At 36.2% G+C, this 20,396-nt stretch overlaps 1 long non-coding RNA gene across 1 annotated transcript; it reads right to left on the reverse strand.

The window, feature by feature from the left end:
• Window positions 1-1,772: 1,772 nt before the first annotated feature.
• Window positions 1,773-18,129, reverse strand: LOC146907528 (uncharacterized). The gene is made up of 2 exons (XR_015018130.1): window positions 17,730-18,129; window positions 1,773-2,000 (listed from the first exon to the last, which is right to left on the reverse strand). It is a non-coding gene; the product is annotated as an uncharacterized LOC146907528 (long non-coding RNA).
• Between the last annotated feature and the right edge of the window lie 2,267 nt (window positions 18,130-20,396).

Consider the following 20,396-nt stretch of genomic DNA (forward strand, 5'->3'; position numbering starts at 1 on the left):
TAAATATCTTTCATGTTTTTTTTAATAAATTTCCACTACAAGAAAATACGCTAATTGCTACAAAAAAATTTATACGGATTATTAACCCACTTGGGTTGGCCTAGTGGTATTGGTTTGGGACCTGGCAGTGTGCTCCTCCTTGAGGTCTCAGGTTTGATTCTCACCGGTGTCAATTTAGGTGGGTTAATGTCAATTTAGGTGGGTTAATTTAGCTTTTTCAAAAAAATAAATAAGAAATACGATTTTTTTTTGAGGGAAAGAAATACGGATTGTTATCTTTTGGTTTTAATAATTATAATTATAATAATTTACATTCAAAAAATAATTATAATAATTTCAGCCATTCTATTTACAGCGACAAATAATTATCAAAAATGAAAAAAGCCAATCAAAAAGCAGCTTTTAGTAGATATCACGGGAGGTGGGGGAGAAAAATATGGAAATCTTGAAAAAGTGGATGAGTGGCATACATGCCACATTGCCACATGTGTCATGAAATAGTCGGGAAGGTTATTTTTGCTTTAAATAGCATTTTTCTAATAATTTATTTATTTACTTTTTACTTTGAAAGATTCACAATCTCGTGTCTTCCTCCATCTCCGATCGAACGTTCTCTCTGTCTCCGATCTATCGCATTCTTCTCCGTCTTCTGTCGATCCTCCTTATTCTCCGATCAACCGCATCAAACCACATCACCCTCTGGTGGATCACATTCTCTTCCCTCTTCCGTCAATCACATCCTCCTCAATCTCTGATTGATTGACGCATTTTAGGAGTGAATACCATTGGAATCATCAGTAGGAAATGCATTTTTGAGTGATCTCTAATCCCAAGCCCCACTTCCAAACCCTAAATCATAGTTTCACCTTCTTCGTTTTTACTCTACCTTGAAGGATAATGATTTGGTTCTTAACAGTGGTTTGAGTTAACACATTTGTGCATATCAACCAATTCAATCAATGATATGTAATTTTTATTCTCTCATGCTTCAATTTCTGATTTCAATTTTCATTTTCTCGTTAATTTTCCTTTTTGTTTTCTATTATGATCAATGTCATCTTCAATTTGTTAAAACTCGCAGAATTTGGTTGTTGAATGTATGTAACTTTTTTCAAATTCCTATTCTAGAGTAATCAACGTCTTCAATCATTTTCTTGATTGCTTTTTGTTCTTTGTTTTGATATATTCAACAATGAAGTTTCTATGAAATAAATGATTATTTAGCAGTGGAGTAACTATACATTCTTATTACTTGGTCTCTATCTATAACATTTGGGTAACTGTTAATGATGAGCAAAACATCTTGCTGCTATGTAACATTCTTGTGTATTTTCTAAAGAACATACACATTGATTGTTGTTGTTAGCATAAATTGTTGCTTTTATTTGCATTGGTACCTTTGTTTGCCTGGTGTAAGTTATTTCTTTTACTTGCTGCCATTTTGATAAATAATTGTAAACAATAATTACCTTAAAGTTTTTGAAATGTGGTTAGCTTCTAATAAGTAAGATTATTCTGACCATAAGCAGTAACATAACTCCTCGTCTGCATTCGCAGGGACTTGAATTGTGGAGGCCGTCGAGGAATGGGATACAACTAAAAGGCACATCTGCGCTTCAACTAATGGGGTCGTCTCTACTGCGCTTCAGCTAAAGGAGATTCTCACCTCCAAACAATATATCTGGTGGAATCGCAGAGGAGATTGGTAAGCTTTCTCTCTTTTTTTTTCATGTAGTACTATTATGGTTATATTTGAATGTAGGTACCTCTGCTGATGGAAAAAAGTAGTAAGTTACTAGCAACCCAATAAGTATTATAAACCATTTTCTAGAGAAAATCAGTATGTAACCTATAAGTTGCAATTAAGTTGGTACAAGCCACAATCATATATATTAATTTTAACTTATAGATCTTTGACATTAGGGAAGTATGATGGTTTGAACTTTGAGTTATTGTTTATGATGATTCATGATGGTCATTGGCTTTTCTTGACGTGTCTCCTGCAAATTGTTATAAAGACAAAAATTTATCTCCTAGCTTTCCTCCCCAGAAGAAACTGTTGGTTTTTGGCATTAGAGGCTTAAAATTAAGATGAAAACCATTTTACATATTGAAATTATAAAATTGTCAAAAAAAAAAATAGAAACTATAAATAACTTTCACTTATTATTTTTTTTAAGGAACTTTCACTTATTATTATTATTGTTGTTGTTGTTGTTGTTATACAGAGTTAAACATGTTTTTAGTCCCTACAAAATCACAAGCTTTTAAGTTTAGTCCCTACAAATTTTTTATTCTCTTTTAGTCCCTATTTGCATTTTATAGGGACTATTTTAAAGGACTAAAAGTGTCCATTTTTGGTAAAAAGTTTTCAAAATAGGGATTATTCTTACAAAATATTAAATTTTGAAGGAATAAAATTACCATTAGAATTTTATAGAGATTAGAATTAAAACTTGTGATTTTGTAGGGACTAGAAATATCTTTAACCCTATAATATTATATAGTTTATTTGGCTGAACAAAACACATGCACCACACGTTTCTTTCCTTCTCTTTCCTCCTTCTATAATGTGTATCAGCCGATGCTTCTCCAAATCCACCACCATATCCACCTTCTCACTAAGTTTTCGGCAAAATCCGAGCACCTTAAATGAAAATAGAACCACCATTAGAACCACCATTTTGATTCTCTGATCTTCCTCTTCAAAAGCCCTCAATTTATTGATAGATTGGAAAAGTTTGATTTTTTTAAACCTCATCTTTTCTCCTAAAAAGAATCACGACCGGAGCTTCGTTGTTGGCGGCCACCATGACGGAAAAGGCCTCTGCCGCTTCGGAGCTTATGTTTTGTAGCTACTTCACCTCTTTTCTTCCTCATGGTGAGTTTTTCTCAATTTCTTCCTTTGAGAATTCAATTTTCCTCAATTTGATTGAAAACGACAACATAGATTACTCAACACATATCAACACATAAGGCACATGCAAATAACACTAAACCATTTTATCATAAACCTCCCTTCCAACTTTTTCAATTATAATTAAATCCTGGTCATTGACCTCAACGCATCCTTCAGTGTATTTTCTTTTGTCATTGATTTTTGTATCTCGGCAAAAGTTTACATTAGATGGAAAATTAATTATGGTATTTATATTTTCATGATCAATTTCATAATGATCAAACACTTTGTCATCCAAAATATCCTCCTGCACACAGTAATAAGTTAAAAAAACTTAAAAGAACATCAGAACACACAAACTATAAAGTCTATCACATAATCAAACACACCTTAATATGACCATGAGAACTATAATCAATGGGTTTGAGGAACACGTCTATCAAACAAGGATGAATAAAAATATGTTGGACCTTGTAAGACAGAACTTAAAGAAAAATCATTCGATATTTTCTCAACCTAAAAAATCATTGGATCGACATACAACGAATCTATCCCATCTAGGTATAAAGAACTCTTGTGATACACAAAAACCAAATCAAATTATTGGAGCAACAATGCAATTACAAATGAAATCCATAAAGAGACCAAGAAAAAAAACACCATTTCAATCAACAACTTGCATGTCAAGGGTGCAAGCTTCTTAACAATCTGATCACACATAAGGAAGAAAGCCTCAATGTCGAAACCACTGACACTCACCTACATCCTAAACCTATAAAAAAATTTACATAACATAACAATCAATAATCCAACATTTTCATTAATTAAATGCATGTTCAATCACCGAAAAATCGGGAAGATATCGTGAAACAAAATAATTAAATACCTAAGCTCATCCAACGGTAATTGGTGATCAATCCACTTGTCAACACCCTCATCAACACCAAAATAGCAAGCAACCATTATAAAAAAACCTTCATCCTTGGATGAGATAAATTTAACAAAACTCCTAATAGACCTATCACCAACAAATTCATGCAAACCAACAATTTGAGATCTTATAGATATAATTGACCAAATCAATAAACAAATATGACGGGGAGATGACCAAATTTCATTGTGAGTGACCAAATTTTACTCACAATGAAATTCAGTCTTCTCCCCTTCATATTTGTTTATTACTTTGGTCAATTATGTTTAAAATATCTCAAATTGTTGGATTACATAAATTTGTTAGTGATAGGTATATTAGGAGTTTTTTTAAATTTATCTCATCCAAGGATGAAGGTTTTGTTTATTGTGGTTTCTTGCTATTTTGGTGTTGATGAGGGTGTCGATAAGTGGATTGATCACCAATTCTTGTTGGATGAACCTAGGCAATTAATTATTTTGTTTCACGATATCTTACCGAGTTTTAGGCGATTGAACATGCATTTAATTGATGAAAATATTGGATTATTGATTGTTAAGTTATGTAAATATTTTTATAGGTTTAGGATACAGGTGAGTGTCAGTGGTTTCGACATTGAAGCTTTCCTCCTCATGCATGATTGTTAAGAAGCTTGCTTCCTTGACATGTATGTTGTTGATTGAATTTTTTTTTCTTGGTCTTTTTATGAATTTCATTTGTAATTTCATTGTTGCATCAATAATTTTATTTTGTTTTTGTGTAGCACGAGGGTTCTTCTTTGTATCCAGATGAGAATGATTTGTTGTTTGCTGATCCAATGATTTTTGAGGTTGAGAAAATATCGAGTGATTTTTCTTTAAGTTCTATGTCTTATGAGGTCCGACGTGTTTTTACCCATCCGTGTTTGATAGATGTGTCCTTAGTCCCATTGATTATAGTCTTCATGGTCATATTAATGTGTGTTTGATTTTGTGATAGGGTTTATTGTTTTATTTTTATTTTTAAGTTTTTTTAACTTATTACTATGTGCAGGAGTATATTTTAGATTACAAAGTGTTTTCTGAAATTTATCTTGGAGGTTTGGTTGCAAGGAATGACTTTTAGGATCTTAAAAATGTCAATATCATAATTCATTCTCCATATGATCTCAACTTTTGCCAAGATACAAAGGTCAATGACAAAAGAAAATACATTGAAGGATGCATTGAGGTCAATGACCAGGATTTAGTTATAATTGAAAAAGTTGGAAGGGGTAGGCATATGGGAAACTTGTCTTAGGTTTATGATAAAATTCTTTAGTGTTGTTTGCATGTGTCTTATGTGTAGATTAATCTATGTTGTCGATTGGTTTGGTTCTGTGTCTTTCGTGGTATGATTTATATCTTATTTTAGTTTATTATTCTATGATTATGATAATATTTCAAATATTTTTATTTGGACCATCTTGATAAGTCCCGTCTTTAAAAATTAATTGTTCCATTTCATTAATTTTTTTTTTAATATCAAGGTGCAATAATTTATTTTTAACCAAAATACTTCTAAGATAGTGGTTAATTTATTATTTTTGCATTCACATGCATGAGGAGTTAATATTAAATTAGAACACAATCAATTATAAATATACGCCGGTTATATCAATAAATTAGTTTTGAATTTGCTAAGATCTCTTATTATTTTTTATAATTTTAAAATATTTTTTTTGTGGTGGAGGCCAAAATGAAGAATACAAATTCCAACCTTTCTTGAATGAAGCATACTAATTCGAACCTGTCAAAATGAAGAATACTGATTCGAACCTTTCATGAATGAGACCTATTAAATAAATAAATAATGATGACATATTTTTTTGTTCAAGAGAGAGCATGAGAGAGAGCGACAAAGAGACCAAGAGAGGTAATTTTTCGCGGCATCGCCACGATCAATCACACCGGCGCCATTCTTCGCCGGAGGAGAGGACAAATAGGGGAAGGGGGCCAAGCAGGGAGCCAGAAAAGGGGTGGGATGGGGATGATTGGACTGTGGTGAGAGTGCGGAAGAGGAAAGCGCAGGGACAGGTGGTTTGAGGACAGGACAGGCAACGGGATTTCAAGCGGCAAGGAGGTTCTGTGGAAGGGCAGGAGCGATAGTCTAGGTTTAGGTCTACATCGCGGTTTCACGACAACGATGTGTACGGTATTCATGAAAACCCTATGCAGCGTGGGACTCGTTATGGTGTTCAGGCTCGGAATTCACATCATGACCGTAACTCAATTTGGGAAAGGTTGGAGTTTCCATCTGATATGCATCAGGACTATCAATTGGATGTGAATAAGGAAACAAGTGCAGGTGCGGTATCTCTGCATCATGATGATATGATCACAACTTCAGAATTCTGACGGTACGTAACATTTTATTTTACCAACGTGCCCGATATGGTGCCTTATTTTATAGCGAAAGAAGCATTTGAGGTGTGCGGCATTATGGACAATTTATTTTTGTCAAGGAAAAGGAACAAACAGGGACATATTTATGGTTTTGTTCTATTTGCGAATGTTAGGGATGCGGAGAAATTGTTAAAAGCTTTGAATAACATCACTTTTGGTCAGTTTTGTGTATGGGCAAAATTTGCTGACTTTAATCGTAAGCCTTTGGAGCAGATTGAGCCGAGAGGGAATGAGGGTGTTCGGGGAGTGAGTGGTTTGAGGAAGAAGTAGGAGGAGTTGAAAAAAGATTGTGAGGGAGATAAAAGTGAGCATGGGGTAAAAATTAAAGAAGGTGGGGGAGATGTTGATCAGGTAAGGAAGGATGTGAAGTTGGGCAACGTGAAGGTGAGGGAAGAAGGAGGTCAAGGAGGTGGTGTGAGAGGTGTTGAGGGAGTGAGACCGAGGGAGATAGGACTGAAGGGGGTACAGCAGTGTGTGGTTCCAAAATCATTTGTAGCAGCTGTTCAAGGTGGTAAGGGAGAAATCAACAACAATGTGAGTGGTTGTAAATTGGTGCGGTCATATAAATCTAAAGCTGATGATTTATTGTGGGCACGCAAAGGTGTGATTGCTACAGTTTTAAATGGGGAAGCTATTCCGATAATTTAGACTCGTATTGCGGACGCAGGTTTCGATGACTTAGATTTTATTCCGGTTGGCGCCAATAAAGTCTATATCCGGTGTGTGTCGAATACGGATGTTATGATGGTGATGGCTGAGGCTCAGGATTTTTTCAATTTATTTTTTACAAACCCGGTACGCTGGACTCAGGATGTAATTAAATTTGAGCGAGGAGCTTGGGTGCGTATTTATGGTATACCTATTCATGCTTTGAATACGGAGCTTTTCAAGTTGGCAATCTTTGAAAATGGTAGATTTTTACGGCTGGATGAGAGTACTATTGCAAAAGACCGGTTTGATTACGCAAGGGTTCTCTTGGCAACGTCATCATTAGAAGTACTAAATTTAACGGAAATCATTTTAATAGATGGAGGGTTGGTGGAAATAAAAATTGTAGAAGAATGGGGTTATACTATTGGGGAGGATGCGTGTCTCTTGGATGATGATGCTAACTCTAGGGCTTCAATACATGATAAATTTTATGATAACGTGGCACCTGAAAAATGTTGAACATGTGGATGATCTTGTTGATAGTATGGTTGATGATTGGGCTACTGATGTAGATGTTGATCAATGTTTGGTGAATAACATACAAGAGGTGACCAAAGTTGTCTGTGGCAAGAATGTTGTTTCTAAAATTGATATGAATCATGTACCTATTCAGATTTCGGATTTCAATGTCTCACATAAAGAAGATATTCATGCTCAGGGAGAAAAGCAAAGTTCGGTTCCAGCCATGCAAGCATCGGCTCCGCATTTGCAAATTGAGCATGATGGTGATAATAAAGAAAAGTGTGTTCGACGGAGACGATAAAATTCTTGCCCTCCATGTGCAGCACGTTCAATCAACTCAGGACCATGGAGTATATAGTGGTTACAAGATCATGTGCATGGGGACGTGGGAGTGGTATCTTCGTCCAAACAACCTTCAAAAATCATGTTGAACACAAAGGCCAAGTCGTCTAAAATTGTGACGGATGATACTTTACCACAGAAAACCGCACCTTGTCACAAGTTGAAACGTTCTGCACGGAATTTAAAGAAAATTGCTCGACTACCTGTTGATGACCGTAAACAAGTTCTAAAATTACTTATGAAGAAGGTGCATAGGCGCAGAAGGATGACGAGTTCAAAGGCGTTGAATGATGCTATCAGTAAAGGGTCACTTGTGCCAGAGTCTTCTTCCTCAGCTTCAGTTAATAACGACTGGAAGAATTGGGTGGTATTGCGAGACAAGGATGAAGTTGTCAAAGGGGATATCAATTGCTTTGGAAGGTCCTTAGGGGTAAAATTTTATAATGATAAAGCTAATCAATTTAGAGTGTTGTCAAGTGGTCGGAAACAAAAGAAAAAGAGTGGGGAGGTGGTTGATGAGGGGACGCAGAAGGAGTGAGTTGTGGGGGAGGGTTGAGAAGGGGAGGAAGAGGGTATAATGAAGATCCTTTCCTGGAATGTTAGGGGGTTTGGAGGTGGTGATAAAAGGCCGGAAGTGCGTAAATTATTAACTGAAAAGAATTCGTCCATTGTTTGTATTCAGGAGACGGAATTGGCTGTTATTGATGACACTTTTTGTGCATCTTTGTGGGGTATTTTGACTCATTCTCATTCTTTCCGCCCGGCTGTCGGGACGTCTGGTGGTCTATTAATTATGTGGGATTCATCGGTTGTGGAGGTGTGGTCTTCTTTTAGTTTGGATCATGTTTTAATAATTCATGGGCGTTTCATTGATTCGAATGATGAATTTTATCTGTTCACTATTTATGCGCCTTGTGGGGAATTCTTTGACGGAGCATCTCCAAAGGCTGGTGGGGAAAAACATTTGTTTATGCGGTGATTTTAATGCTGTCAGGAGTATGGATGAACGAAAATCGAGAGGGGTTGCAATTTGCTCTTTTGATTGTGACCCCTTCAATAACTTTATCGATTGTAATGTGTTAGTGGATCTTCCACTTCAAGGACGCAACTTTACTTGGTACAAGAGAGATGGTACTTCAATGAGTCGTATTGATCGTTTTTTGTTATTAGAAGAGTGGTGTAATAGATGGCCGACTTGTATGCAAGTCTCTTGTATGCGTGGTTTGTCAGATCATTGTCCGTTAGTGTTATCGGTTGACGATTTTAATTAGGAACAGAAACTGGTGCGCATGTTGAAGTGTTGGTCCGAATTTCCTGGGTATAATCAATTTGTCCGTTCGAAGTTACAATCTTTTCACTTGGAGGGTTGGGGAGGTTTTGTTTTAAAGGAAAAATTGAAACATGTCAAGATTGCTCTTAAGGATTGGCATTTAACTCATTCACACAACTTGCAGGCAAGATTCTCTCTCTTAAAACCCAAATTGACGTTTTGGAGGCTAGGGGTGAGGTGAACGACTTGTCTGAGGAGGATATGGCGGACTTATATGACATGTCAACTGATTTACATTCTTTGTCTAGGGAAAACACTAGTATCTCGTGGCAACAATCGCGATTACTATGGCTTCGGGAAGGAGATGCAAATTCTAAATATTTTCATGCAATTATGTCTAGCAGACGTCGAAGAAATACGATCTCTTCTATTTCAGTTGAAGGGAATGTTATGGAGGGTGTATCCGAAGTCAGGGAAGCAGTTTTTAGTCACTTTCATCATCATTATCAGGCGTCTAATATGAATAGGCCTAGGGTGGATGGTATGAACTTTCGACAATCATCCGTGTTGGAAGGTAATGCTCTCACATGCCCGTTTTCAGAGGCGGAAGTTAAGGCTGCAGTGTGGGACTGTGATGGTTACAAAAGTCTGGGTCCGGATGGCATTCCTTTGTGTTTTATTAAAGACTTTTGGCAGGATATGAAAGGTGATATTCTGCGGTTTGTGTTGGAATTTCATCGCAACGGTCGTTTCTCTAAAGGAATCAATAACACTTTCATCGTTCTCATTCCAAAGATTGACAAACCGCACCGTCTAAATGATTTTCGCCCCATTGCTTTGGTGGGATGCTTATATAAAATTTTGGCAAAGTTGTTGGCAAACCGTTTACGTAATGTAATGGGAACGGTAATCTCAGACACACTGTCAGCATTTGTAAAAGATCGACAAATCCTTGATGGTGTTCTAATAGCTAATGAGGTTCGCACAACCCTACTATGCTTTCCCATTTGCAATTTGCGGACGACACGCTTTTGTTAGGTGTTAAAAGTTGGGCAAATGTTCGTGATTTGAGGGCAATCTTGGTTCTTTTTGAGAATATGTCTGGTTTGAAGGTGAAATATCACAAGAGTTTGGTTGTGGGTATTAATATTGCTGAATCCTGGTTACAAGAAGCTACTCATATTTTGTCTTGCAAAATTGGTAAAATTGCTTTTATGTATCTGGGGCTGCCCATTGGTGGTGATGCTAGATGCTTGATTTTTTGGAATCTGGTTTTAGAGCGCATAAAATCTAGATTGTCGGATTGGAAACGTAGAAACTTGTCTTATGGTGGTCGCTTGATTCTCCTTAAGTCTGTCCTGTATTCACTGCCTGTCTACGCCCTTTCTTTTTTCAGAGCTCCCGCATGTATAATCTCCTGCATTGAATCTATTTTAATTAAATTTTTTTGGGGTGGGGGTGAGGATCAGAGAAAAATTGCTTGGGTAGACTGGAACACTATTTGTATGAATAAAGGGGTTGGCGGTTTAGGGGTAAGGAGATTACAAGAGTTTAAAATTGCTCTTCTGGGCAAATAGTGTTGGAGGTGTTTAATGGATAGGGAGGGCTTATGGTATAAGGTGTTGTATTCCCGTTTTGGGGAACACAGAGGGCGGTTAAGGGAGGGTGGTGCGACGGGGTCAACTTGGTGGAGGGAGATAGTAAAAATTCAAAATGGAATAGGTGTGGAGGGTGGGAGTTGGTTTGAAGAAAGTATTACAAAACATTTAGGCAATGGATTAAATTCTTTCTTTTGGTCGGATTGTTGGGTGGGGACGAAGTCTTTTATGGAGAGATTTAGGAGACTTTTTGACTTATCGATTCATAAGGACTTGTCAGTGGGAGAGATGTACGCATTAGGTTGGGAAGAACACGGGGAGGCTTGGAGGTGGAGACGTCGTTTGGTTGCTTGGGAGGAGGAGTTGGTAGTGGAGATTAGGAACTTGCTTACTAAGGGTGTGTTTGTTTCAAGTTTACTAAATTTATTCCTAGGAGCAACATTCCTTGGAACTTTAAGATGAGAATTTTATTCCAAGGTTTATAGAAAAAAGATGTTTGTTTAACATTATAATATTCCCAGGAACCATAAAAATAGGAAATATAATAGGAATTACATATGAAATTATTCCCATCTTCATGGGAACTTTATTCCCACCCTTTTCTTTGAGAAGTTTTTTTCTATTCCCAGGAATGTTTTATACCCGTGAATAAAATTTAGTAAACTTGTAACAAACATATGCATACATATTTCTATCTTTTTATTTCTGGTAATCTACGAATATAACTTGAAACAAACGCACCCTAACGTTATATTGCAGGATACTCAATTAGATGTTTGGCTTTGGCGACCTGGTGATGGTTACACCGTTCGTTGTGTGTATCAAATGCTCATGCGGCAGGAGATGCACAACCACGACGTCGTTTCGGATGGCATCTCTTCCGCAATAGATGGCCAACAAAGGATAATTTGGTTTGGCTTTGTGGTATTTGGGTTCTTTTAGCATGAAAGAAATCAGAGACTATTTGTCAATACAGCAAAAACAACTGCACAATTACTTGAGAAGGTTAAGATTACATCTCTTAAATGGTTGGGAGCAAAAAATGTGTGCTTTCATTTTGGTTACCATATGTGGTGGCAGCGTCCCCTTGCTTGTTTGGGGATTGGCTGATGTAAATTTTCCTTGTTGTCTTTTGTGGTTTGATCGGAACTCTTTGTAATCTTGTTTTGTTCCCTATGACACTTCTTGTGCTGGGGATCAAAACTTTTTGTTAATATATCTCATTTTGGTTTGTTCAAAAAAAAAATATTTAATATACATTTATTCATACAACTAGTGTTTAGACCACTCATTAACGTCACATTCGCTTGGAATGGGTAATTGGATGAACCCTTTCACTTACATTAATGGATGCAATAAGTTAAAATATAATTTTTCTTATGTGTTAAATTTGTTAAAATGCCTTTTTTTTATAATTTTCTAATGTATATTTTTTTATAATTTTCAAAGGTACATATTTTCACTCTTGTTTTATTGACTAAAGCCTATTAGATTTAATATATTTTTACTCTTACAAGTAGTGATTAGACCATTCATTAATGTTTCGTTCATTTGGAATGGATAATTGGATAAACCTCTTCATTTACATTATTGGATGCAATAAGTTAAAAAATAATTTTTCATCCATGTTAAATTTGTTAATGTCTTATTTTTTGTATATTTTTTGAATTTTTATATTTCCACTCTTGTTTTCTAAATTTTTGTCTGTTTTATTAATTTTTATGTCTGTTTTATTAATAAAAATAAAAGTTGTTTAAAAAAGTTATATAATTAAAGAGCTTATTTGTTATGTTTGGACAATTTAAAATGAATTTTTTATTATATATAGGATTCAAAATGGACTTACCAACATATTCGATGATATTATATTTAATCAATTAACATAAAATAATAATTAAAGATGATGATGCAAGGAAAATGTCTCAATGTATCAACCATTATATCCACAATTAACCCCACAATTATATTAACCATAATAAATCTGAGTCATTTCCTTTTTCTTACCTTACCTTGCTACAGTTTGTAAATTAAATGCGGTCATTTTAACTTTACTTCAATGTATCTTTCTTTAGTATTATATTATATCATGTTATTTTCTTGAACCGAGCTTTAGATTTAAGTCCGTTGTAGCTATATCTATCTTGGTTTTCCCTATATATGTGCCCATTGCATCTCTTATAAGACACCAAAATCCTTATTGTCACCATCACATCTCCTTATATATATCCGTCGTAGCTTTAGATTTTTGTTTATTTTTATGTCTCCTAAATCCTTATTGTCACCATCACATCTCCTTATATCAACTTATATTTAAACTTGTTTCATGTCTATAAAGATATTTATCTCTAAAGTTTTATAATATTTTGTAAAGAAAAGAAAATGTTAATATCGTTGAGTAGTTTGTTATCCTTTATGTCTGGTAGGTTGATTGGAGAGTTATGGTCAGGGTTATTAGAATGTGGCATGTTGAGATCAGTTTTTCTCGTGGCATGCTTGATAGCATTGAACTAATCCTTCTTGATATTGATGTAAGTTTATGCAACACATGCAACATATTTATTTTGTCTATGTTATTTGTTGTATTTTTTACCATTTTCTTAGTTTTTATGTTAAGATTTTTTTTTTTTCTCAATTTTTTTGTTGTGTTTTTATTTGTCTTTGTAGGATAACAAGATGCAGGCGATGATTCCCTCCTATTGTCTTGATCATTTAAGCCATATATTTGTTGAGCATTCAGTTTATGTCATCACTACCTGGAGAGTATGAGTGGTTAAATAGCTACTGGAAACAAAAACCGGTTAAAATTCCATTTAAATACAAATGTTATGTTAGATAATGGCTTTTTTATTCATCAATATGGGTTGACTTTGGTTATGTCTCATAAGATCAACAAGCCAAGACTTGACTGGACTAACTAAGTTTGTCTTTTTATTTTTCTCCCTGTCTAATTTTTTGGCTTCGTGGTAGATATAACTTGTGTTTTTTATCGTCTTATTTGATGTCTTTGTAGATTTTATTGGGTTGTTGATTGCTTTGCATTATGAGTGTGTTTGTGATGATGTTGAATGGATGATGACTGTTTGCCAAGCTTGAGTTAACTGATGAAAGGTACCTTTTTTTTCTGCTATGTGAATTCTCATCGATGCTTGGTTTGTTCCATGTTTTTATATCTCTGTTTTCCATGGTGCAGGGGAAGGCTTGAATGCGAACTCAAAGATAAGTTTGTTAGCGAATTCAAAGAACTGTTGAAGGAACCTTATCAAGGTTTGCCGGTTGTAGTTGTTTGCTATTTTGCAGGATTTTAGTTCTTTGTGTATTCGTTATTTGTAAAAGGTTTCTATTTGATAGTTTAGTGGTGTTAATTATATTTCCACAGGTTGGTTTTCTGCAGTGGTTGTCTTCACATAGGTGTTGCTCAAAATCCAATGAGTTTTGTCATTGCAGATCAACTTGAGTTCAATTGTATTTATCCTTCATAAACAATTTACGAGCTTATTAAGTCACTTGAGACTGGGCTTTCTGTTGTTTGTGCTAGAATTGTTAGGTGTTTTCATGTGGACCAATCGTGGAATCCATTATGTGATTGTGGCAAGTGCATGGAAGTTCTAAATGGATTATACCAGTTTATTGTTTGTAAGCGTACCAATTTTAGTGTGAGATCAAAGAAATATTCTTTTCCCTGCTGTTTCGGTGTTTAAAGTATGCTTTGAAAAGCCTGGTTTTAAAACGATGAAAAAGATAAAGGTTCTCTTTATTGTTAAAAAGTTGAAAAATTGATGGATCGAGCATAAATTCAAAGAATCTTACACAATTAACAACATAATCCTATTTCTTTATGAGAAAATTTGAACTTAGAATTTAAGCGAAGCTCTAATAAATATGTATGTTGGGAATTCGATGAAAAACTCACACCAATAACAACTTGATGTGTGGAGCAAGGGATAATAAAGCAACCAATAATCAAAGTGAATAGAACAGTTATAATCACAAGCCAAAAGTAGAAAACAACACAGCAAGAGAAAAGAAGAAGAGAGAACACAAAGAATCTGTTTACCCAGTTCGGTCCAAATTGACCTAGTCTGGGGGAGAGAGCAGCCCTCCGTTCCACTATATGATGAGTAACGTTACAAAAGAGATGGATTACAAGAATAAGTCTCCCGCCTAATTCTACCCAAATCCCAGCCTCTTCCCGTAACCAAGAGACTCAATCCTAATAGTGTTTCCCAAGGTGAATCAACCCTCAAAACCTAGTGTTTGTTCCAAAGAGACAAACTCTATACAAACCCTAGTTTTGTTGTTGCCTTTCTAAACCCTTGTTTCAGCCCCCTCTATCTCAAGGTTTACACTGATACAATGCCTATATTTATAGTAAAAGAAACTCCCATAAAATTGTACCAAATCTGGCCCAAAAAATACGTTTCTGAAAAATAACAGCACGCAAAATCGGGCCCCGATTTTTACCATTCGGGCGCCGATTTTTCCAGTACCAAACTGCTCCCAAAGACAGCCAAAATCGGCCCCCGATTTTTGCCATTCGGGCCCCGATTTGTACTTTCAGCAAACATCAATTTTTGGCCTCCAAACTCCAATTTTGAGTCACTTTCACAACAATCTCCACCTTGACTCCAAATTAGTGATGATGCCCATTTAACATCAACACCTTGCTGCTCTTTCCCTTGTTCCCACTACACCAAGTAGCTCCACAAGTTTACACCCTAATCCATTCAGCCATCGGAATGTCTTCCGCCTTCTCGAAGGTACTTGCAGTCTAACTACGCCAGGAATTTTAGGTAGTTCCACAAGCCTTTACCATAACCTCTTCAACACGAGACATCTCCCGCTTCCTTGAAGATCTACTTGTTCCCAATCACCCTTGGCTTTTAGAGTAATCCACAAGTATACACCTCCCATCCCTTCAGCCCTCGGAATGTCTTCCGCCTTCTCGAAGGTCCTTGCAGTCTAACTACGCTAGGTATTTTAGGTAGTCCCACAAGCATTCACCATGACATCTTCAACACAGGACATCTCCCGCTTCCTTGAAAGTCTCCTTGCATCCAATCACCCTTGGCCTTTTTTTAGGGTAATCCCGCAAGCTGTGCAGTACATTCTTCAACCTTATGAAGAAATCCCTTGCTCACCATAGAGCATAGCACCCAAGGTCCTCCATAGCCGTACCATTACCGGTGTGTTCAACTCCACCTCAAGCTGAGCGTACTTTACCTCAACTAGCAAATGCGTACATCCCATTATGTCTTCAACCTTGAAACTCCACCTCAACAGGTAGATCATGAGTATTGTTGCCTCCGCCTCTCCAGACTGATCATGAGTATTCTTACCACCGCCTCTCCAGGCTGATGTTGAGTGTTTAACGTCTCTCCAGACGAACACCGCTCCACTAGGCATCAATCCCAAGGTGACCAACATCACCTTCATCCTCCAAACAACACCACACCATCAGAGCACCTGCATCCTCATAACCCTCAGTGACAATTTGTGCGGAGTTACCATTAATCTCCGGACAATCCTTCATGAAGTGACCCATCTTGTGACAGTTAAAGCATTCAGATTTTGACTTTTTACCACTCTTTCTCCGGTTACCTCTACCTCCACCATTCCCTCTTGTGACACTTAGGCCTTCACCGTTTTCATGAACTCTCAAGTCCTTGGACTTGGTCAACTCCTTGGTTCTCAAAGCCGATTGAACTTCTTCCAAGGTAACAGTGCCTTATTTGCCATAGAGCATGGTATCTTTGAACGATTCATAAGATTTCGGTAGAGCACACAACAAGAGTATAGCTTTATCTTCATCCTCAAGTTGCACCTCAATATTCTCCAAGTCATCAAGGATTTTGTTGAACTCCGTAAGTTGCTCCATGATGGCCTTTGACTCCACCATCTTGAATGAGTAGAGTTGTTGCTTAAGGAATTGCCGATGAGCCAAAGACTTTGTCATATACAAAGATTCCAACTTTGCCCACATTGATGCCGCGGTTGGTTCCTTTGCTACTTCTCTCAAAACTTTATCTCTGAGGCACAAGACAATGGCACTCCTGGCCTTGTCCACCATCTCGGTCTTCTCCGCACGTGACATGGTGACCGGTAACGCACCTTCACCCTTCAAAGCTTTCTCACACTTTTGCTGTATTAACACCGCTTCCATCTTTACCTTCCATAACCCAAAATCGTTATCTCCGGTAAACTTCTCAATATCCCACTTCGAACCCATGGTACTAGATTATCCTTTGACCTTGCCCCACGGTGGGCGCCAATTGTTGGGAATTCGATGAAAAACTCACACCAATAACAACTTGATGTGTGGAGCAAGGGATAATAAAGCAACCAATAATCAAAGTGAATAGAACAGTTATAATCACAAGCCAAAAGTAGAAAACAACACAGCAAGAGAAAAGAAGAAGAGAGAACACAAAGAATCTGTTTACCTTGTTCGGTCCAAATTGACCTAGTCTGGGGGAGAGAGCAGCCCTCCGTTCCACTATATGATGAGTAACGTTACAAAAGAGATGGATTACAAGAATAAGTCTCCCGCCTAATTCTGCCCAAATCCCAGCCTCTTCCCGTAACGAAGAGACTCAATCCTAATAGTGTTTCCCAAGGTGAATCAACCCTCAAAACCTAGTGTTTGTTCCAAAGAGACAAACTCTATACAAACCCTAGTTTTGTTGTTGCCTTTCTAAACCCTTGTTTCAGCCCCCTCTATCTCAAGGTTTACACTGATACAATGCCTATATTTATAGTAAAAGAAACTCCCATAAAATTGTACCAAATCTGGCCCAAAAAATACGTTTCTGAAAAAAAACAGCACGCAAAATCGGGCCCCGATTTTTACCATTCGGGCGCCGATTTTTCCAGTACCAAACTGCTCCCAAAGACAGCCAAAATCGGCCCCCGATTTTTGCCATTCGGGCCCCGATTTGTACTTTCAGCAAACATCAATTTTTGGCCTCCAAACTCCAATTTTGAGTCACTTTCACAACAATGTATACAATGAAACATGTCATGTGTGTGTGTGTATATATGAGGCACTAATAACCATATGTAAAGGAATGCATGATAACGATGGGACAAATTATAGATTCATAGCATTAATACTAACCAGGAATATCAAATGGCTCACATTTGTTTAAGACAACATCAATCATGAGAAAGGAATCACTATGTGTCACCTTCATCAAGCAATCACACACAAGCTCTTCATCTCTAGCATGACATCTGAACTCTGGTGGTAGCTTTGCCTCAACCATGCTTATGTTGCTCATTTTTTTTTCTAACAAAGATATAGCTGGGAAATAAACAAGTTCAAACTTCACAAGTGAGAAATTTTGAAGATGGAAATAATTATAGAGAAGGTGGAGGTGAAATGTGTATATATAAATGAGAGTGAGAACACAAGTGGAAAAGTCAACATGTAATTACATTGAAAGAGGTAGGATAATTATGTAATTAAGTTGTATATATACACATTTATTATTATTATTATTAAAAAGATGTATGATGATGTGCACAAACCATTAACTGCCAACTGGCTCACATAGTGATATGTATGTTTAATTTAAGTATCCATTGGGCCAATATACTAATTTAATTTGATCTCCCCTCAAAACTATAAAAGAATATAATTTAAATCCTAATAATTAATTTTTAATCAACTACTACAACGACATTCTTACAAAAAAATCTAAAAAAATATCCTCTACAATATATATATTTTTACTATAGAAAGGTGAGATTTCTACGTGAAACATTTGGCAACTTCTTGGAATGAGAGAGAGAAAACAAAATCAAGAGGGTGAATTTAAAACCTTTCGTTCCCATTTAAAGCATAAAAAGAATGTACTAAGATTTCAGGATAAACAAAGATTATGGACACAATTTTTTAAAATAAAAGTGCAACAATAAAACATTCTCTCTTTTTTTCTTAATACAATAAAACATTCTCTGAATAAGAATCTTTTGCCTTTGAATAATCATTCATTCAGCACAAACAAAAATAATAACCAAACCACATTTGAGATGCGGTTAAATAATTTATAATATAATTTTTTTTCAAAAATGGGAAAAATCAACACAAACACTCTTGCATACTTATAAAATCAAAGGTCTAATAATTGTTAAATAATATCTGTGATAAAAAAATCAAAGAAATGAATGATAAGTAATTAAAAATAAAACACTACTATTTTATTTTAACATCTTGTAAATGTTAAACATATTGTTGTATTAAATTCATCTTTACAAGAATTCAAATTGTTGTTGGCTTGGTACGTGCAGGGCCGTCGTTGACAATTAAGAGGCACTGCTATAATCTTGACAAGTTTCATTTAAAAAGAATCGGTGAAAAAAAATCCAACACCACATATAAGGACAAAAAACTTGGTTGTAATTAAATATAGGCTTAAATATTTCTATAGTCCTTGCAAATAGGGTTCGTTTGAATTTTCGTCCCTGTACTTACTAATCCTTCCAAAATTTCTCTGCAATTTCTAATCACTTGAGTTTTGATCCTAATTACATCTAAATGCTTATGTGGCCCGTAATTACTGACGTGTCAATGACGTGGCACAACGGGATTGGGACAGGACCTTGGTGACTCAACATTTTATACTTGAAATGACCATTTTCCCCTTAATGCATCCATACAAGAGGGAATGGGGAATTGGGAAGAAAGTATATTGTTGTTCCTCTTTGACCTTCTTCCCTTTGATCTATCTGTTTCCCTCTTACTTCCTTTTACTGAATACGATTCTTAGATTTTTTGTTTCCCTCTCTTTTATCTTCGTTTCACGCACTTGAGGTTGTGGACAAACATGACGTAGCCTCTTTAGAAAATGACGCTGAGAAACCTTCACCTTCGTGGCGTTGATGGTGAGATACTGGAACATTTTGCTACAATGGGTTTGGATTTTGAATAGTATTTTCTGTAAATTATCGAAGTCCATTGTGTTATGTGGTTGTTTTCGATTGGCGGAGGCGGTGGTGGCTGCGACGGTGGTGTTGCAGATAGAGAAGAGGACGAGATATCGAAGAAGAAGAAGGTTAAAGAGAAGACGGCAATTAGTAGATTTCTGATTCCATTAAGGGCAAAAAGGTCAAATTCATGTGGAATTTGTTGATTCATCATGGTCTTTTACCAGTGAGCTTATGCCACATCATTGCCACCTCAGTAATCAAATGCCACATCCGTAATCAAATGGGTTTAGGATCAAAATTCAAATGATTAGAAATTGTCCTTAAAAAAAAACAGAAGAATTGCAGGGAAATTTTGAAAGGATTAGTAATTGTATAAGGACAAAAATTCAAACGAGCGCTATTTGCAAGGACTATCAACATCTTTAAGCCTTAAACATATATGATCAATGGTTCAAACATGACTTTTACTTCTAGACAAGTAGACATTTACCTATAGACAATCTATAATTTACAGCAAAATTGTTGTCTTCCAGACTTTTACCTACGGAAAAATGACATTTAGTGATGGATTTGTCCGTAGGTAAAAGTTTTTTTTTAAACAGATTTTAAGACCTGTCTTAGGTTGTGGCCCTGTGCCAATGGCCTTGTTGCACCGACCCTGGGTGCGTGGATACAAATAGTTGATGGTCTGAATCAACAAGTTCTATTATCAGATAATTGTTGTTTAATCCTCCGAATTTGTTGGAAAAGTCATCCATTTATCGGAAGTTTGTTTTCAATGGAGAAAATATGTAGAAACATAAGCTCCAATCGACATTTTTACCGATAAAATCTCTCATAACCTACTTTTCAA

This window comes from Medicago sativa, chromosome 7, assembly GCF_051527215.1.
Source record: "Medicago sativa cultivar Bolivia chromosome 7, Bolivia_mono, whole genome shotgun sequence".
Classification (NCBI taxonomy): Eukaryota; Viridiplantae; Streptophyta; class Magnoliopsida; order Fabales; family Fabaceae; genus Medicago; species Medicago sativa.